The sequence below is a fragment of the Protopterus annectens genome, chromosome 6.part0, assembly GCF_019279795.1.
Source record: "Protopterus annectens isolate FY-2018-M chromosome 6.part0, PAN1.0, whole genome shotgun sequence".
NCBI classification, from domain to species: Eukaryota; Metazoa; Chordata; order Ceratodontiformes; family Protopteridae; genus Protopterus; species Protopterus annectens.
Genome location: NC_056737.1, coordinates 852,631,871 through 852,651,601, shown reverse-complemented (window position 1 = coordinate 852,651,601; position 19,731 = coordinate 852,631,871). Strand labels below are relative to the sequence as shown.

Sequence of the window (19,731 nt, the reverse complement as noted above, 5' to 3'; positions counted from 1 at the left end):
TTCCCCTCTGTGGTACTCGTAGGGTATTTACCCATCTTTTAGCTAGTTGGGGGAATCTGTTATGGTGTATTTGTTTATATATATATATGTATATATATATATATATATATATATATTTCTATATTTGTTTATATTGTTTGCTCTCCACTGTTTGGAATTATTGCATTTATCCAAATTTAGCCTTACTAGAGGGCATCTGGGGCAAGAAACACTGAGGAAAATGGCGTCGGCTGATGCCTTTATACCCAATAAACAGCAGCTATGACGTCGGGTGAAGTGCGACATCAGCCGAGGCCAGACCCAGACTTTGGAATCCGGCCGACCGAAGGGCTGCCTGAGGCAGGACAACCCATATGTTAGGACTGCAGATGCATACCTATCGGACATCTACATTTATGGTAGGTACAAAACTGTACTTTTTGTGTACTATATAGTGATTGGTGTTTTAATTGTGGGGGGGGGGTCTTTTCAGTAATGGTTTGCATTAAGGATATTAAAGCAAACAATTAAGAAATCTAGTCTTTACCATGTAAAAAGAGATGAAAGCCTGGATAAAAGCAAGTTTAATGTTAATATGATGTGATTTTGGGCTGCTGTGTTGAGGGGATGGTTATAAATGTGCACTGATTAATACTGTTAAGATATTTTCTCTTATTTATGCATGGCAAATGTTCAGATTAATGGCTTTGAGTTAAGCTATAAACAACTTTTTTTTGTAAGCAGATAGGCTTTAAAAATAAGACAAAATGATGAAAGCCATGAAAAATGCTAAGTTTCTTACAACTAAAAGGGTATTGGCTTGTTTCTTTTTCCTTTAGCAAATGTTAATTGGGAATCAAGAAATAAGAAGCTGTACATTCTTTTCTTAGTGAAATTTACAAAGATTCCTTGCTGAATACTTTTCCATGAAGATGAGCTATCTGCAGGTGCAAGCAGTTAATATTGGGAGTTCTGAGCAATCTTTGCTGAGGGAAAGGGTAAATGTAAAGGTACAGTGGCAAGCAGTTTAAGTGAGAAACGTTTGAAGTTATGGGACATGAGTAAGAGATACCAACCTTAATAAGTTAATGCATTTAATAGAACAATGTACAGTTTAGAATTTTTTAAAAGTTAGCCAGTGCACTTTTTAGGGGTAAAAGTAAACATTTTCTGAAAGCATATAAACTGTTTTTCACATTTGGGAGGGATTTAGAGATAACAGCTGACAGCATTCAGTGCAAGTGGGAACACAGGTTGTAGCATGCGCTTTAGCATGGGTAACTTTATGCGCTTTAGCATGGGTAACTTTAATTTAAGTTGGGTAATACCTGTGGGTGCAGCTGTCAATTTGGGGCATTTCATATCTGGGGAGATCAACTTCATTTTTGAAGGTGTATATAGTTTTGTATGACTGTTGTAAGTTACTAGGGGATGGGGGAATTTCGATAATGTATTTTTTGTTGCCCGAGAATTATCTTTAAAGGAAAAAATCCTTAAAAAATGTGACATGGATTTAAATGTAGTTGAGAGGAAACAACTGTACAAAATATCAGCCCACTAAAACATTAGTGTGTACATATAACACAAAAGTTAAAAAATATATATTCAAAAAAAGTCATGTATAATAAGGGGGAATGATAGCTTTTTTGTCATAATGGCTGCACTGTCCATATTATCTTCTAATTATCTTCTAATGTAAATGGCCTAGACCACTTTTGTCACAGGAATCTGGTTCATTTTGTTGTGTTCATTGCAAAGTTTGCTTCAGGATTAAGAATCTCATGGGGACATTTACTAATGAGACAAAATTTGTTTCTAGGGGAGGTTTCACTGCTGCTCTTGTGTAATTTATATTGTTGGCTGTGGGTATAGTAACAGTATGTGGGATAAACTAAAAGGTGTGAGTTAAGGTGTGGAGCGCACCTGAGTGATATATGGAATAAAAACATGGACTCTTGTGGACGAGCAGTTTCACACCATACATGCTGGATTGGATAATAGTCATTTTTTTAGTGTTTTGGCACAACCAGCATTGTATGAGGGGGTGATTTTGGCAAAAAACGTAATGAGTTAGAGAGGAAATTGATTTTGAATTATAGAACTCTTTACCCCAGGGGTTTCAGTTTGGAAGTTAAATTAAATTGCAGGTCAGCAGGCGTCTGTGCATTAAACACATTTAATATATTTAACATGGTTAATTGATAGTTTTATTTTGTATTTATATAGTTATACAGTGATCATTATATGTTATTTATTAATGTTAAAATGCACTGTTCCTTAATATGTTCATGGTGCTTTTAAAGTTTCTTACTTGGCACTTTAAGAGGGTAATTGGTATAATTTTTGGATTAATCAGTGGGGGGTTGTATGTATAAAATAGCTGTAATTTTGATGTGAAATATCCACTGAAAGCGAATGGCGAGGTACTGGATTGTTTACCATTGAAATAAATCGTGAACCAGAACCATTGTTGCTCAGAGTTTTGGGTTTTTCTCTTATTTGCTTGTCGATATTAGTATCTTAGAATATAAATGGCCTCACAGGTATAGCAAAAAGTAGAGTAATGTCTTATATTTAGAAATGCCGAGTTCAAATAGCAGTGTTGCATGAGAGACATTTGGAAAGAAATGAGTATGTGAATCTGACAAAGAATGGATTTCAAGATGGATATTCAGCTGAATATCCGAGGCAAAGGAAAAAGAGAGCAATTATACTAATTGCTAGAGGGACTCCAATACTGATGGAAAAGGGAAAAAAAAGACAATAATGGTATATTTGTGGTAGCAAGGGGCCATTGACAAGGGAATAAGATAACACTGGTGTATATTTGTATGCCACCAAAAACTGCTATAATGGAGATTAAGAAAAATTGTTGAGAAATAGCTTTTAGCAGGAAATATTGTTTTATAGATGGTATTGGATCTTGATTTGCAGTAGTGCAGATATATCATGGGACCTGAATTAGAATATGTAACAAAAGAAGGTAGAGTTTTGAAGAAATGTCTGAAAATATTTGGTATAGAAGAAGTTAATTCAGTAGTAGGAATTAGGACAGAATTTACATATTAATTCCCCAAGGTAGAATGACTGGGCTAGACTAGATGGAAATTTCATTGCACAGAAACATTTGCATTTAATTGAAAGATTCGGCACTCATCCAGTAACTATTTCAGATCACGCACCAATAAAAACTAAGATAAAAATGCAGGGTAATGAAAATGAGACTGTGTTTCCCACCTACCTGTTAGAAAGAAAGTTAAGGAATAGGTGATAAAAATTGTGAGATTTATTGGGGAAGATGGAGACAAAGATATAGCTAGTGAGTGGGATAAAAGAAAATGGAGTTTTAAAAACAGGGTAGAAATAAAAGAAAACGAGAGATGGTTAAGTGATGGGAATTATAGTGGGGCTGACAAAAATTAACGTATTGCAGAATAAAGCGTATCTCACAGAAGAAGCGCAAATGCAGAGTGCTAAAGAGGAAATTTTTTTTTTTTATTTATTTATCCTTTGTTGACTGAGTTAGTCCCACTAAGCTAATAGCCTCTTTTCATGGGAGACCTAAAGTGGTATTTGTACTACTAGGAGAAATTTGACCATGACATTGGGAATTTTGCCTACTCGCTATGGTGAGCAGTATTGCAAAGCATAACCCCTGTTCTTATCCCCTAGGTGGTTGGGAGGAGTCGAGTGTTTATGTAGCATCATGGCGGAGAGCGAGAGAAAACTGTGGTGTTGGTGGAAAATGAGAATAGAAGGGATTTGGAAGTCCTTTTTCATCAAAATTTGTTTGAAAGTGGGTTTTTTTTGGCTAAGAAAGAGAATATGGAATTGTCAAAAGAGGTTTTTATTACAACCCTTCAGTCGGGAGGGTTGCGAGATGATATATTGGAAGATTTAGTACAGCAAGAGGAACCAGACATGGATAAAGCTGCATCATCGGCTGAAATTATAAGTAGATTAAATACAGAGGAAGACAAGGAGAATACAGAAAATAAAGGAGAAGGAGGTGATTTTTTATTAGAGAGAGAGAGAGACATTCGGAATAAGAACAAATATAGAAAAGACATATTTGTGGAGAGAATTCAGAGCAAACAGGAAGTTTCTTTGGAAAGGTGTGAAATCTAAGACAGTTATTTTGTCTTAAGGATTGTTACCACCAGAGGTAAGAGTTTTTATTTTGATTGGTAAAGAAAACTTTTTATGACGTTATATATGAGGATGGGACTGACCTTGAGAAATTAAATAATGAATACGAGAAGAAAAGTGATATGTTTCCATGGGGCAGTTACATAATGGTACAAAATAGAGAGCCCAAAAAGAAGATTAAAGTACAGTTCAGAATGGACATTGAAAAGAGGCGTATTGTAGCACTTAGAAATATCATGATTTTGTTAAGGAATGTCATGATGCTATTAATTTAAAGTTTATGATAGTGTAGTCTTATGGACAGGGAGATAGGAATGTGATGCGATTTTGAAAATGGTAAATGGGAAAATTGAAAATTGTGCACTTATCAACTGTTATTTTTGTTGAAGATTTAAAAACATTTGTAAAATATGCAACCAACCAACCAACATGTTGTTTTTTGTTTCCTTTTTTGGGGGAGGGGGTGTCAGAGGCACATTTACTTGAAAAAATATGTAATGTATGTGGAGAGAAAGGACAGGATAGTAAGAAACATAAAATAATATTATAAATGTAAAATATGGCACCTACTTGGATGGATTATAATGAAAAATATATTGGTAATAAGGCAAAAGATGATGAACAAGGACAGCAAGAAAATGAGACAGAGGTGGAAGAAAAGGGAGAATGTAATTGATGATAATGGCTGAAAAAGGCTTGGTACTCAAATGAAGAGTAGCAAAGGTAGTTTATAGAAAATAAAGTAGTGAGGAATTAAATTATGGCATGTTGTAAGAAGGATACATTTTATTGGGAAAAGAGTTAAAGATAGAGGAAGATTAAAGAAAAATATAAAGGAAAAAAGAAACAAGTGACTGTAAAATTATCACACTAAATGTAAATAGTATTACAAGTGAAGTAAAATTTATTGTATATCAGTGGTGTGGGGAACGAAGCAGATTCTGTAGTATAGACACTTTAGATATATAACTAGTGAGTTAGATATGTAACTAGTGATAAGACAATAATTTGAGATATTATGGGGAAAGAATATAATTTTTAATTGGGGAATAGAGAGATGTTTGTTATTAGGTAAGAGAGATGTTACCAAAATATTGAATAATGCTGTAGTGTCAGGAAAATTGTCAGTGGTAGGTATACATATAAGGAATTATGTTTTAAGAATTATGATATATGCATATACAAATATGAACAAATAGAAGGTTTATTTTAAAGGATCAAACTATGGGTTGTTAATATGGATGATTTTAATTGTAATTTAAGAAAGTAGGAAAATATATTAAAAGAAGTATGAATATTGGTGAGATGAAATTGGGTAAAAAGAAAGAATACACATGCAGAAGAAATTTAAAAACAGAAATTAAGAGATTTTGTAGAGACTTTAAAAGAATTGGAGGAATAATTGGGGGAACTTGTCATGAAGTAGTAAGTGAACATGTTAATTGTACTAAGATGGGTAAAGATTTTAAAAAGTTAAATAATGTGAATGTAAGACATTGTTTTGAAATATGAAAGTGAATTATAAAAGGAACATCTTAAAACAAGAGTTATGTATGAAAATTGGTCAAGATGGTGGATTGAGTATAACAAGTGAATAAATTATATGACAGTATAGAAAAGGAATGTTTTTAAACAGAATGGGATAGTAAAAAAAAGAGTTATGGGAAACTGTGGAATATGAAGAAGTAGAAAGAGTTATATGAACAAAATAAAAACATTTTAGATTTGTTTAGGAAGCAACAGTGTTCAACACAAGGAACATGAAAATGGGTTTCTCCTTTTTTGGGAAAGAAAACAGAAAATTTAATAATCAAACAATTGAAAACAAAATAAGGTACTTGTATTAGAAGTTAAGTTGAAACTGAGAAATATTTAATTTTTTAAGAAACAGATATAAAGAACAGAAAAGAATGGGAGTGAAAAAATCAGATGAGACTGAAATTATGATAAAATAGTTAATGTATGCTATTAAAGAAGAATAAAGACATAAGATTAGTAGGTACAACTGTAAAAAAGGCATATAATATAATAAGGCAGTTATGTGATATTTTAGATTAATATAATATTGAGAAAAAGACTAAAACCGCATATGGAAAGGGGATGACAAGTGTTATAGTGAATGTGTGGATAAGTAATACTAGGAGGAAGAGTAAGACAAGGTTGTCCTTTAAGTAGTGTATTATTTGCCATGTGAATGAATGCTATAATAAAGTTATTAGTAAAAAAGATGAGAGCATCATACATATATGAGGGTATACAAATACCTTCAATGATGGTATATGCAAATGATGTGATTTTTACAGCAAATGTTTAAAAATAAACAAGAATAAGAGTAAAGGTTTTGGGGAAATTACCAGAAAATAAGGAATTTATTTTGTTAAAAAAAAAAATCAAAATTTTAAGAATACGTTTTGAAAGTTATAGAGATATGAAAGAGCAGTGGATGAATAATATAAGACAGTTGCAAAAAAAGTTTAGTATATGAAAAGTGGTTACGTTTTAAAAAAAGAGAGTATTTAACCAGTAGTTATGTATTAGGAAAATTAGGTTATTTAAGTTCAGTTATGGTTTGCACTCGAGAAGGAAAAAGAAACATTGCAGATTTTTTTTTTGTTTTTATTTTTATGGGGTTTAAGATTAAACCCAATTAAAAGAGGAATACTATATAATAAAGAAAATAAAGGAGGCTTAAATTTAAAAAAAAAAAAAATCCAAGTTTTTTTTTTTTGACTCTTCGAGTCTTTATAAAATTCTGAAATGAAAATATGAACATGAGAAGGTAATCATTAGACTAATAAATTCAAAATGTAATGATTTTTGGTATGGGAAAAGAAATGGGAAGGAGAAGAAAAGGAATGGAGACGGGTAATATTGATATGGATGAAATACAGAAGAATAGGAAGATATGGTATGAAAATGTGATGATACATTTTTATATTTATCCATGGAAAGAGTTAAAACACAAGTTACCAGTAAGAGAAGGAAAAGTTTGAAAAATGGGAATGAGGATAAGATTTTATGTGGAATTTATTGATAAAAATTTGCCTCTTAAGGAAGAAATGAAATTTAAGGCAATATAACTAAGAAAAGTGTATGGTATGTAGGGGAAAAGATACTGTAGAACATGCACGTGAATGTGAAAAAGTAAAAAAAAAAAAAAAGTAGGAATGATATAGAGAAACAAAATAATCGGAGCTGGATAAAAAAGAATCAAATGGAGAATTTTCTATATCAGTATAAGAATGAAGGCTGGATAACAACAGATGAAAGAGAGAAAATGTATGGCAGTCATATCATATATGGAAAGGTCAAGTGAACTGTTGTAGTGTTGGGATAAATTGCAAATATGTAAAAAGATAAAATATTGGTGTGGTTCAAAGAATGAGGAAGTTAGAGTTTAATAGTGTATATGTTCATTTTATTGTTGTGTCTTTTGGCTTTTCCCGGTTAGGGGTCGCCACAGAGGAACTCCGGTCCGCTAATGATTGGCAGTAGATTTTTACGTGCCGAGTTGCCGGCCCTGACGCACAACCTTCAACGAAGGTATGCCCATTCACGCATGTCTCCACACACAAGACGCTCTAGCTGATAATCGAACAGGACAACGTCTTAATGTGAGGCGACAACGCTACTGCAGCACCACCACCGCAGTTATTATATGTTCATTTTTTTGTATAACGAGAAATTGTATGTAAAAATGTGTGTATGTATGTGGAGATATATATATATATATATATATATATATATATATATATATATATATATATATAGGTCTACCTGATAACGGCAAAACTGCAAAATGCCGACAAGAGAACACCGACACCAGAAGAGCGACAATGGAGATGATTGACAGTTGAAAATCCAGACGCTGAGAACATCGATATGTTAAGGTAAGTGTTGGGTTAGGGTTAGGGGTGGATTAAGTGAGTTAGGGTTAGGGCGCAGGTTAGGTGAGTGTGCGATAGTGGCGGACTTTAGGGTTAGGGTTTGGGTTAAGGTTAGTGCATAGACAGTTGTGTATGTAAGGTTTATTGTAGGTTTGTAAGGTTTTTGGTGTGCTTGTGTTGTGTGTGCACTTTTTGGACAGGGGATTTGTTTTGTTTGTTGATTGTCGGGGTTGTGGTTTGTCGGGCATGTGAAGTTTTGTGTTTTTGAATTTTCGGTTTTGTGGTGTCAGTGATTTCGTTGTCGGTGCTTTCGTGCGTCAGTGTTATCAGGTAAACCATTTGTATATATATATATATATATATATATGTATATATATGTATATATATATATATATATATATATATGTGTGTGTGTGTGTATTCTAGACTCTTAAGTACATTATCTGAACTGAAAAATAGCCATTCTGTTGTATGCCTGGTTCCAGATTTATCTCACTGGGAGACAATAGGCAGTAAAACGGAGAAATACCCTCTCTCCTCTGTTACTGGTTACCTTTGGAGTCCCACAGGGATCCATTCTAGGCCCACTTCTCTTCACATTATTTGCTAGTAATCTACATACTGCCACCAACCAAGCAACATTAATATAATATGCGGATGACTCTACCTTAATATGTGCAGCTCCAATACTCCACCTTCTCCAGCAAAAAAAAAACAGCAGGCCTTTTCCAAAGTAGAAACCTGGCTAACCAACTCACAACTAATACTCAATCCAAACAAAACAAAACTCACCCTGTTTTACTCAAGATCCCCAGACTCCCCCTCCTCTTTTCAAAATCACCTCATCAAACAGTACCATCATTACTCCAGTTTCCTACACCAAATTCCTGGGAGTAGTAATAGATAGAGCAAAACATGTACTTTGATATTCATGTAGTACAAAATTAAAAGGGTCCACAAAAAGATAGGAAGCCTATGTAGGAGCACATTTTTCCTTACAGATAAATCCAAAGTCTCCATTGCCTGGACCCACCACTTCTCAACACTCCTGCACACATCTCCCATACTTGCTAATCTCAAGAAAACTGACATAAATAAACTAGACAGCTGCTGTAATAAAATATCAGCATTCACTGCAGATGCCAACTACAGATCCCATCTTAGAGAACTCTCATGGCTAGAACTCCCTAAACAACTTATTTTTAACCAACTCTCCATGGCCCACCAAATACTCAACCAACCCCAAAACACTCCTGCTTCCCAAGGTCTGCTTACACACTATTCCAGTAACCAAACACTGTCCTCTAGCAACAAAGCCCTGTTAAACATTACTAAAAGCAGAAATAATGCTGGTGACTCCCTGCACTCAAATACTATAACCATAATCTGGAACTCCCTACCTCTAGACAGTGCCACCTCCAGCACTTTAACTTTACGAAACTACTAAAAAAGCATCTAACATCCACATGAATCTGCTCATGTACTAATCCTGGATAGCAGCTCTACTTGGATAGATCATCTAAGTATATCTCTATCCTGTCTACACAACTCCCTTTACCTTTTCTCCCTTCATCCTTTCTCTAGGATTTAAATACTTTTGGAAACTGTATTTAAACAGTTTATGAATCAAGTGTACTGTATAAGCTTAAGCTACTCTTAAGATACGTTGGACTGTTATATTATGCAAATGCTCAGCTCTCTTGTATAAAATAAATGGTATTTCATATTTCTTAATCTGCTAAACTGTAAGCTGGCACATGTCTGTTATATTACATATTTGTCTTTTTATATCTCACTTTTTTCCCAAAAATCTTTATTAAATGACAAAGGCAATCTTTTAACATTTGTATCGCATTTGTTAGTAGAATATGTATGTATTTGTCTGGAGCTTTTCTCCTCGGGCCTCCGCTGAAAAAAGACTATTTTGTCCAATTGAACAGTATGTACACGTGTGTGTGTGTGTGTGTATGTGTATATATATATATATATATATATGTATATATATATATATATATATATATATATGTATATATATATATATATATATATATATATATATCTTTTATATACATATATATATATATATATATATATATGTATATATATAAAAAGAGAGGGAGATACATATATGTGAAAGATGCATTTCTATAGAATAACATGTAATTCTGATTAAGATTTTGTTTAATGGTATTTTAGAAGGAGGGGAAGCACCAACATCTTGGAAGAAAGCGGTAGGTATTACCTACTGATGGTAGAAACCCACTAAACCCAGCTTTGTACAGACCTATTTCAATTTAAAACCATATTTGTAATGTATTTATGTCTATACTAGCAAAAAAAAATGTCAAAGGTGTTGCCAGAATTGATAGATATGGATTATTATAGCTGTGTGGAAGAGAAGCAAGCATTTGGCAACATTACTGTAACATTGATGATCTAGAGGGAATCGGAATGTAAGAAAATACTGCAGTTGTTGGTAGGTCTTGAGACAGAGACAGCATTCAACAGAGTAAGCTGAGGTTTTATGAGTAGGACAGTGGAAACATTCCCTTATACAATAATAAGTTTAATTAGGATATATGAAGGATCAGAGGCATGTATTAAAGTGGGAGGGTTCCTGTCTGATAACTTGTGTTTGAACAGAGGCAGGCAGGCAGATGTGTCCTCTTTCTCTTTTGTTATTTGCTTTATATTTAGAGGCATTGGCAAAGAAAACAAGGGACTCAGAAATACAAGGATATAATTGTCATGGTAATCAAGAACACTTGCCTTTATTTGAAGACAATATTTTGTACTTGATACATCCATAAAAGGACATCTCAGTATTGTGGAATACGTTGAAACAGTTTCAAGTCTTTTTGGGAAATAAAATGATGAAGATAAAAATAAAGGCTATAGCTGTAAATTATGTACCCCAGCACAAATTGGTTCAGCAATACCCATATTTATGGGGACATAGTAAGGTTAAGTATTTAGGAGTATTTTTATTAATAATCTCCATACAGCAAGAGAGTGCACTTATCCAATATGCTGACGATTCAACTATTATTACTACTTCTCCTAACTTTCAAGATCTCTTAAAATCTACTCAAAAAGTCTCTTCAGTCGTTAAAGTCTGACTAGATGATGCTCAGCTTCTGTTAAACCCCCAAAAAACAAATTGTTGTTGTTTTCCTCAAAAATACCAACTCTGGACTTTAAAATATTCACCAAAGATAAAACAGAAATAGAACTAGTGAACTCAGCCAAACTACTAGGGGCATCACTATAGATGACAAACTCACCTTTGAACAACATATAAATGCAACAATAAAAAAAAAAAAACACATTTCAAACTTGGTAAACTCTGTAGGCACCATATAGACAAGCATACTAAAACTAGACTAGCTAACAGTCTACTTCTTCCGACTCTTCTTTATGAAAGCCCTATTTTTACAAACCTTTACACTTCTCATATGAATAAACTCCAATCTTGTTACTATAAAATTGCAAAGTTTGCCACTGGCACGACCAGTCGTATGCATCACTGCCTTGTAATTGCTAAACTGAATTGGCTTGACTTTTCCACTTATCTCCACTACACTCAACTAACTCTTTCTCACAAACTTGTATATAACCCCAGCAGCTGTCCATCACTTCAAACAATCTTACACACTTACACTCCAAATAGGAATCTTCGTTCTACAAATAAACAGCTCTTAAACGTTTCTAAACCAATCAAATGGGCCGGTCATAGCCTTTATTTCTTTGCCATAGCTAAAATATGGAATTCCTTGCCTCCTTCAATCACACTACTTGACTCTTTAAAGTGGCACATAAATTCTGCCTTCTCAACAAGCACAATTGTTCCTGTCACCTCTGGGCTAACCCACCATAAATCTAGTGATTAACTAGATTTCTGCTCTAACTTATATTACTGGCAGTGATTCATAATCTTTACTGCCTTCTTAATGTATAATTTGCCTTACTTTTTTTCCCCTCTTTCTGTCATTATTTTTTCGGTTTCCATGTAGCCTGTTTTACATTATATTTTCAATGTAAATAATTTGCATGTACAATATTATGCTATCTGGAAATTGTAAATATGTTAAAATGTATCTATTGCCTTATGTTAATGTCTTACTTATTGTCTAAAATGCCTTTATGTAATACTTTTTGTAGTTTGTATTATTTTACTTTGTATTTTGCCTGTTTTAACAATTTTTCTGTAAACTCTCGCTGTATTAACATTTTTGTATTTTGGTATGTTGGAGCTTTTCTTCCCGGGCCTCCACTGAAAATGGGTTTTGATAACCCAAAGGACTTTCCCAGTCAACAAATATCAATAAATAAATAAATAAATATAATAATAGGCTTCTGTTTTGGCAGCTAAGGACATGAGAGATGAGATTAAAAAGATGTACAAAAACTGAGAAACTGGAAGTTCTTGTTTTTGTGTATGGATAAAAAGATACAAGCAGTGAAAATGTTTTTAGTCCATTTAATTTTATATAAGGGTCAGGCGCATTTTTATCAACCAGAGGGGAATTTGTGGACAATAATTAATAGAGCTGAAGGAATTTATCTGGGAGAGGGCAAGTGTTAAGTGGGATAAGTTGTTCCTTGCAGTAGAACAAGGTGGTTTAGCATTACCTGATTTGATGGAATATTTTAAAGGTGATATGCAATAATACAAGTGCTTGGTTACAATTCAAAAAGAAAAGGGATAATGATGAAGCTGGGGGAAGTTTAAGAAATAGAGTGTGTGGTTTTGGATGCAGGTCCATAAAGAGAATAATAACCATACAGAATATTATATTTATAAAGCAGTAGAAAGTATTATAAGAACTAAGCTGACATGAGAATGGAGAAAGTAAATTTTGCAAATAGTGATGACTTCAAGTAGGGTTACAGAAAATAGGCAAGAGGGGGCTGAATTTTACTGAAGAAAATTGGCAAAGCAACCAAGGTATTGTGAGCAAATAACTAGAGAGGAAAAGGCAGTAGAGTGGGATGAGGTCAAGAAGATGCTTGGCTGCAGGCTAGAGGCTGCCTGCCCTACCAGGGATTGATGTACGAGTATAGGCATAGAGAAAAGGATAGGGGAATCTTAAGTGAAAGACTTGCTCAAGTGGGGTTTTTTAGTTAAATCTAAAACAGAAGCTGCTGTTAAAAAATGATAATCAGTGGGTCTTGTATTGCAGGTAACCATAAGAGTTAATCAGAGGAAGTTAAACAGGATTGAGAAGAGAGATGCAAACCTATGCAAACATTTCCAGGCAAATATCCTAAACATTCTGGATCTTGTTGCATACTTGGGAGTCATGTATATCTCCTCCCATTGTTGTCTTGTAAATCGCTTTTCCAGTCTCTCTTCTCAGTTTTGTTTGATTACAGCCTCCTGAGGGAAGGTATAACTGGCACATATATCCAAACCTACACCAAAGTACTACACAAGCATTTATATCGCTGCATGGAATCAGGAATACCAGACAGGACAAAGTCATCCTCCTTAAGGAAGAGTAAACCTGTCTGGTGGACATCTGCAGTAAATGAACTCTAAAATAAAAGGAAAAAATTGCTGTCCAAGACCAAGAAGGAGCAGATGCCTAATTGGAAGCAATCTGTCCTTAGCCTGAACAAGCAAATAAGAGCACTAGTGAAATCCTCCAAAGTAAACTTTGAGTCCAAACTGGCCACATCTACTAAAGACAGTCAATAAGGCCTTCTTCACATACATCCACAATCTCAAAGGAAGCACTCAGATCTGCTCAGAACTGGTGGTCAGGGACACCGTATACACAAACGCTGTAGATATAACCAACCTGCTGGCAGACAGGTTCAGCGAAAACCTCACCCCTCTGTCCCCCCATCGGTAAATCAGGACATCCCCAGCACCTGCCCCCCTCCTTTTATCTCTAGGGAGCAAGTCATCATTGCCCTCTCAAAGGCAAAAAAATACAGCTTCCATGAGACCTGATAACATCCCAGGCTGCATCCTACATGAACTCGAGCAGGAACTTGCAGCACCATTAGGCACCCTATCCAACCAAAGCCGAGTACTGGCTTCATCCAAGCTTAGTGGAGGACAACCACTGTCATCCCTTTGCACAGACATGGAGTATCCACCGATCCTGGAAATTATAGACCCATCAGGCTAACTAGCGTGATCTGCAAGGCCATGGAATGGATTATCATGAACCTCATTAACAAGGACATTGGCAACCTCCAAACACTTGATCCCACACAGTTTGCTTTCAAGGGGAGGTCATGCTTGTTAAATTTGGTTGACTTCTTTGAGACAGTCACCAAATCCACGGAAGACGGGAAGACGGTGCATGCTGCCTACTACTTTGACCTGGCCAAAGCCTTCAGTACTATTCCCCACTCTGGTATAGTAGATGAACTCTCTCAACTAGGCATCAATCTGTATGTTACCAGATGGGGAGCAAACTGGCTCACTGATGGAACCCACCTCAAGCAGTAGACCCATAACGAGTGGTATACCCCAGGGATCGGTCTTGGGGCCTCTGTTGTTTGGGATATACTTTTCTGAGGTGCAGGCCAAACTCAGTGGGCTGTGGCTGACCAAGTTTGCAGATGACTGCAAGCTGAGTGGACATCCTCCAAAAGGGTCTCACCAAAACAAATGACTGGTGCCAGAAACATGGCCTCAAACTGAATGCCAAAAAATACGTCATCATCATCCCCTTTGGGGAGAGCGTCTCCACAAAGTATCACATTAATAACAAGGTCCTAAGCGCACAATCAGTCATGAGGGACTTGGGCACCCAGGTTGATAGCAAGCTGACTTTTGACCACCATATTGCCTCAGTTGTAATGAAAGCTTTCTACATGGCCCACCACATTGGTAAAATTATCTCATCCATGGACAACGAAGTCATGACATCCCTGTATTCTTGCCTTAGAAGACCCATTATTGAGTACAGTGCCCCTTTCGGCATGTACCACACAAAGCACATGCAGCAGCTGGAGACACCACAGAGGTTCCTCACCAGGAGAAGCCAGGGCCTCAAACATCTACCCTGCACAGGTAGACTAAAAGCCCTGTCCCTCTACTCAATCTCATACAGACACCTCCGAGGTGACCTCTGTCTGGCATACGAAGCAATCTCAGACCCCACCTTGATGGGGACTGCTGCATATCCACATGTCTAACTCCACTCGAGTAACCCCCACGCGTGACCTCAACCTGGTCTGTGACATCAGTAGGACTTGTTGGTGGGAAAGATTTGTGTCCCAGAGACTCCCCCTTCTGTAGAATAGACTCCTTCTCCATGTCAAGCAGAGTACCTCATTAACCCTTTTGAAGCGCAACCACTGAATAGAGAACAGAAAATTCACCCCTGGGATTCCACCTGTGTCCCTCCTGGACAAGGGGCATTGGGTGCTGACTTGTTTGAACATGGGCTAAATTCTTGGCTAGGCTTGTAATGGCCTCCGGGCCAGTAGCCTAGAAACTTCTATGATCCTGTGGAAGCGGGATCTTTAGAAAAGGGAAGGAGCAGATTACATTGAAATAAATGGAAACTGTGGGAACAGTAGATGCCGAATATGTTCAAGAAGAGGAGGAGGTTTAAGGGAAGGCAGGAATTCAGTTTATGTAATGTTGGACTGATTGCAGAAGAAAGAAGATATGTGTTGGATAATGTATGTAAAGAGGAAAAGTGTTAATATAGTTTGCTTTCTTTTCTGTTAGTGTATGTTTGCCTATGTCTTAAGTGATAAAGCTGTTGAGTGGTGCTGCCTCAGGTTCACTGTAGCAGTGCTGGCACTACCAGTGGCATAGTTTATCATCCTAGCAAACCTATGCCTGGCATCTCCATTCTACAAGTACCAGTCATAATGCCTTACATATTCCTGGAAGTTCTAGTAGTCCAGGAAGAACAAGAATGTCCCTGACATATGTAGGAGCTCTGCATTTCACTGCACCTCAGTTAGCTGTGGCTACTCACTCAAGTCTGCTCAAGTAGCCCTGTGCAGAAAGATGCACATTTGATGGTCACATGTAATGCAGTGTAGCACTGCACAGTAGCATTGCTGTATTTCCCTAGATGAGCACCACTTTGCTACAGGTGACACATCACATGCATGAGCATATTGGTCATATGCCTAATAGTCACTGTAATGTTGATGGCTACCTCCAGCATATTTTGGTAGTGATTCTGAAACAGCAGTGTTAAGTAACCTCAGTAACATAGCTGCTCCCATTTAATGTTCCTTGTTGGCATAATATAAAGTGACAGCTCCATTTATTGCAAGCCCTGTCATTATCCTGCATTTGTAGAGTACAGGAACTTAAGTGGAGAATTTGTGTGCTTGCAACTTTATAGAGCTAATGCAGGAGTTAGTGTTTAAGAAGGTGTCTTACCTAGTAAAGTTCATCATTAAGAAAAAAGCCATGTGATGGATGTCAAGTCACAGAGAGGCAGATAATGTGATACACATGTAAATAGGAATCTACGGCATTCGTGTGAAATTCTGCCATTGCTTGTGTTAATGGTGGGGCAACCTTACACAAAAGAAATATTTTGAAGGACATGCCACAGAAACCATGTTTTTAGGCATAACTGCATTATGTAATGGGGGAGGTCAGTGCTTAGGAGGGAATCTGTTCCTGTGGCCATAGGAACAGGTGCATACTTGTTGGATGGGCAGGAGGCAGCCATAAGTGTAGCCATTTTATAGCATAACGTGCACAGACTGACTGACATGTCCACATATGTACATGAACTGGCATAACCACCCAAGGGCAACATCTGTATAAGTTTATAGGTAAGGCAAACAAGCTGCTACTGTAGGCCCTCCGCACACATGGCATGTGTCTTTAAATAGCCACACACGTGAATACTGTGGGTGGCCGTAATAGATCTCTTCAATTGTTTCAACAAAGAATTACTGATATGATACTCAATACAAAAGAAAAGTCAGGGGACATTTCAGTAGAAGTGGACCTCCAAAGTAAAGCATCTGAGGCTGAGGAGTTTTTTGCTTCAGAGTAGTTCCCCATAACCAGGTATGGCTTGGATATGGGGGCTGAATTATAGGAAATGAAAGGCAATTGAGTCACAAGACTATTTTCACCTTACCAGTACCCACCCTCATGCTGTACCATCCTTCTCAAGAAGGTCAAATTGGATTAGTCCTGGAGTAAATTTATGAATCCTCTTCCAGTCATACAGCTTTAATTTGGAGGATGCTAGGGTATCACTTTATTTAACTTGTAGCAAAAGATTGGTCCTGTGGTGGGGTAGGCATTGGGTAATTAATTTGTCTTTCCACTGTAAACAGTGCTGATTCAGACTTAAGCCCCTAGTTTTAGTATTAGTGGAGCTATTTGAATTGCAAATACACAGTCAGTATATATAATATATATATATATATTTATATATATATATATATATATTTATATATATATATATATATATATATAGTCAATATATACATAGGCAATGTGATGACTCCAAAGCCATCCATGGTATGGCTGTGTCACTTGGCATTAACCAGCACATGTGCAGGTACCGTCGTCCAGGCATAGTCAGCTGCTACCCACAATATTGTAGAGATGATGACTGTGCTCCATGGATTCTTGAACAAGGTGCAATTGAACAATGACATGCAGTATTTAGACTGGGAGTAGATCCCTGGTAGCAAATGTTGCCACCGTTGGTAACTTCATGAGATACATTGCAATCACCCTGCAGTCTGTTTTCAGAGGACCTGTCTTCCATACATGTGGGATGGTCAGGTTGCATGGAAGTTAGACTTTCCAAGCCTGCTGAGACCATTGGACAGATAACCACACTGTCATGCGTGGCCGCACAGACTGCTACTTCCAGTCATGGCATCATCAAGGCTATGGCAAATTGCACTCCTCTGGCTCATGGCAAATTGCACTCCTCTGGCTCGACAACTGGGATGTCACATCAAGCTGCACACACATGTTTCTGTCCCATCCTTGTTGCCTGTGGCTCAAAGGCAGCCTCTTGTGGTTGTGGTCAGCAATCACTTTGTTGGCAGTGACACTCATCAGGATCAACAAACACACCCTGTCCAGATGAATGCTACCCCGTCTCTGTTATGGACCACATCAAGCTCCGACACCTCAAGTCAACAGCTTGGTCCCAGTATTGAAAGTGATTCCTACCTGACTACCATTTTCACTACCCATGAACATGCTGTCACCTTTTACTGTGTCCTCTCAGCATTCCTATAACCTTGCCATTCTCATTGTATTGCAGTCATCTGCCACTGTGTCTCCCCAACCACCTGTGTAAGTGATCTTTGCCCTGGCCACCCCATAACCTGTGTAAGTATGATGATGTCTGATGCACAGAGTGACCAGTCCATGCACTACCCTGCATAACCTGGCTATGATAAACCATGCATCGTATGATGATGTCTGATGCACAGAGTGACCAGTCCATGCACTACCCTGCATAACCTGGCTATGATAAACCATGCATCATTTTATTCAGTGTTATCTGTGTCATGGCCGTTAACTGTATACAATATGCTGACAGTTTGCTAGTACTGCAGTGTGTTGTGCCCACCTCTGCCTTGGTTGTGGTACAGCTGCTGTATCTTCCTCACTTGAACCTCCATGCTGCCCTTTCGCTGCTGATGCAGCTTTTATGGAAGGCTCTTTGAAGATGTTAAAGTACTGCTCCAACTGTTTGCATAATGCCATTTTGTGCAGAATTGCAAACATGAAAGAAATCACCTCAAGGGGAAATCCCCTTGCTGGAACCTTTGGTATAGGTCAAATATGTGCCAAAAGAGAGACTCATGAGAACTGACTGGGAGGCGGCCCATTATAAATAATGCCCTGCCCTTTACAGAGCACCTGGTTATTAAGAGAGAGAACACCCTTTCTGTTATATAATATAGTCTTTCTAGACCAGCTGGAACCCTGATGGCAGCATGTGTGCAGTTAATGACTCCCAGGACATCAGGGAAGCAGTCATTATTGTAAAATGTCTGTTTGTTTTCAGTTTTGTCCTCTGCTGTCTTGGGGAACCAAATATGATGTGCTTCACACCATGCTGAAGCATAATTTCAAGGAACTGATATTCATTTGGTAAAGCCCAAGCCTGTAGTATCCATAATGTGCCACCAGTAAGTTGCTGAAAAGTTAGCTTGGTTAAAACTAAACATGCCATAGTCTCCACTGAAATAGGCATACTGCACATTCCCCTTGATTCTTCTTGTGGGAGACAGTTTTGACAAGATCCCTTATAGTTTCCCTGTCCATACAGACATAGCCTGCATTGTGCGGTCACTTATTTGGTGGTCTGTCAGGTGCTGTCTGTACTGCCTTCATTGGCATGGATGGCTATGATGAGCAGCATTTGCAAGGCACTGACTCTGAGTGTGGCTCTTAACCCATGCTGCAGCTCCACAGACATCACCCCCTTTATGATTTTCAGTGTAAAAAAATTGAATATGCAGAGTGGTACAGCTCACCTGTTTTATATGTTTCTGAGTCAGCCATTTTTGGTGTCATCATTTATATTATATGCACCTTATGATTTATTTGCTTGGGGGTTCCTCATTTCCATGTTATAATGCACACATTAGAGTACACTGCATGCTGTTGGTCTCTGAATCATTGTGCTTCACGCCTTGCTGCAGTCTGAACTAACTTGAATTGTGCACTTGCACTGAACATATGTGAGTCTTGCTCCTTATTTGAGCTTTGTTCAAAACTGCATCA

The 19,731-nt window shown here is 37.1% G+C and overlaps 1 protein-coding gene across 1 annotated transcript in view; it reads left to right on the top strand.

The window, feature by feature from the left end:
• The window catches only part of LOC122803905 (serine/threonine-protein kinase MRCK beta-like), a gene marked incomplete in the record, with an annotated part of 2,302,169 nt that overhangs the window by 2,007,483 nt on the left and 274,955 nt on the right, over window positions 1-19,731 (top strand).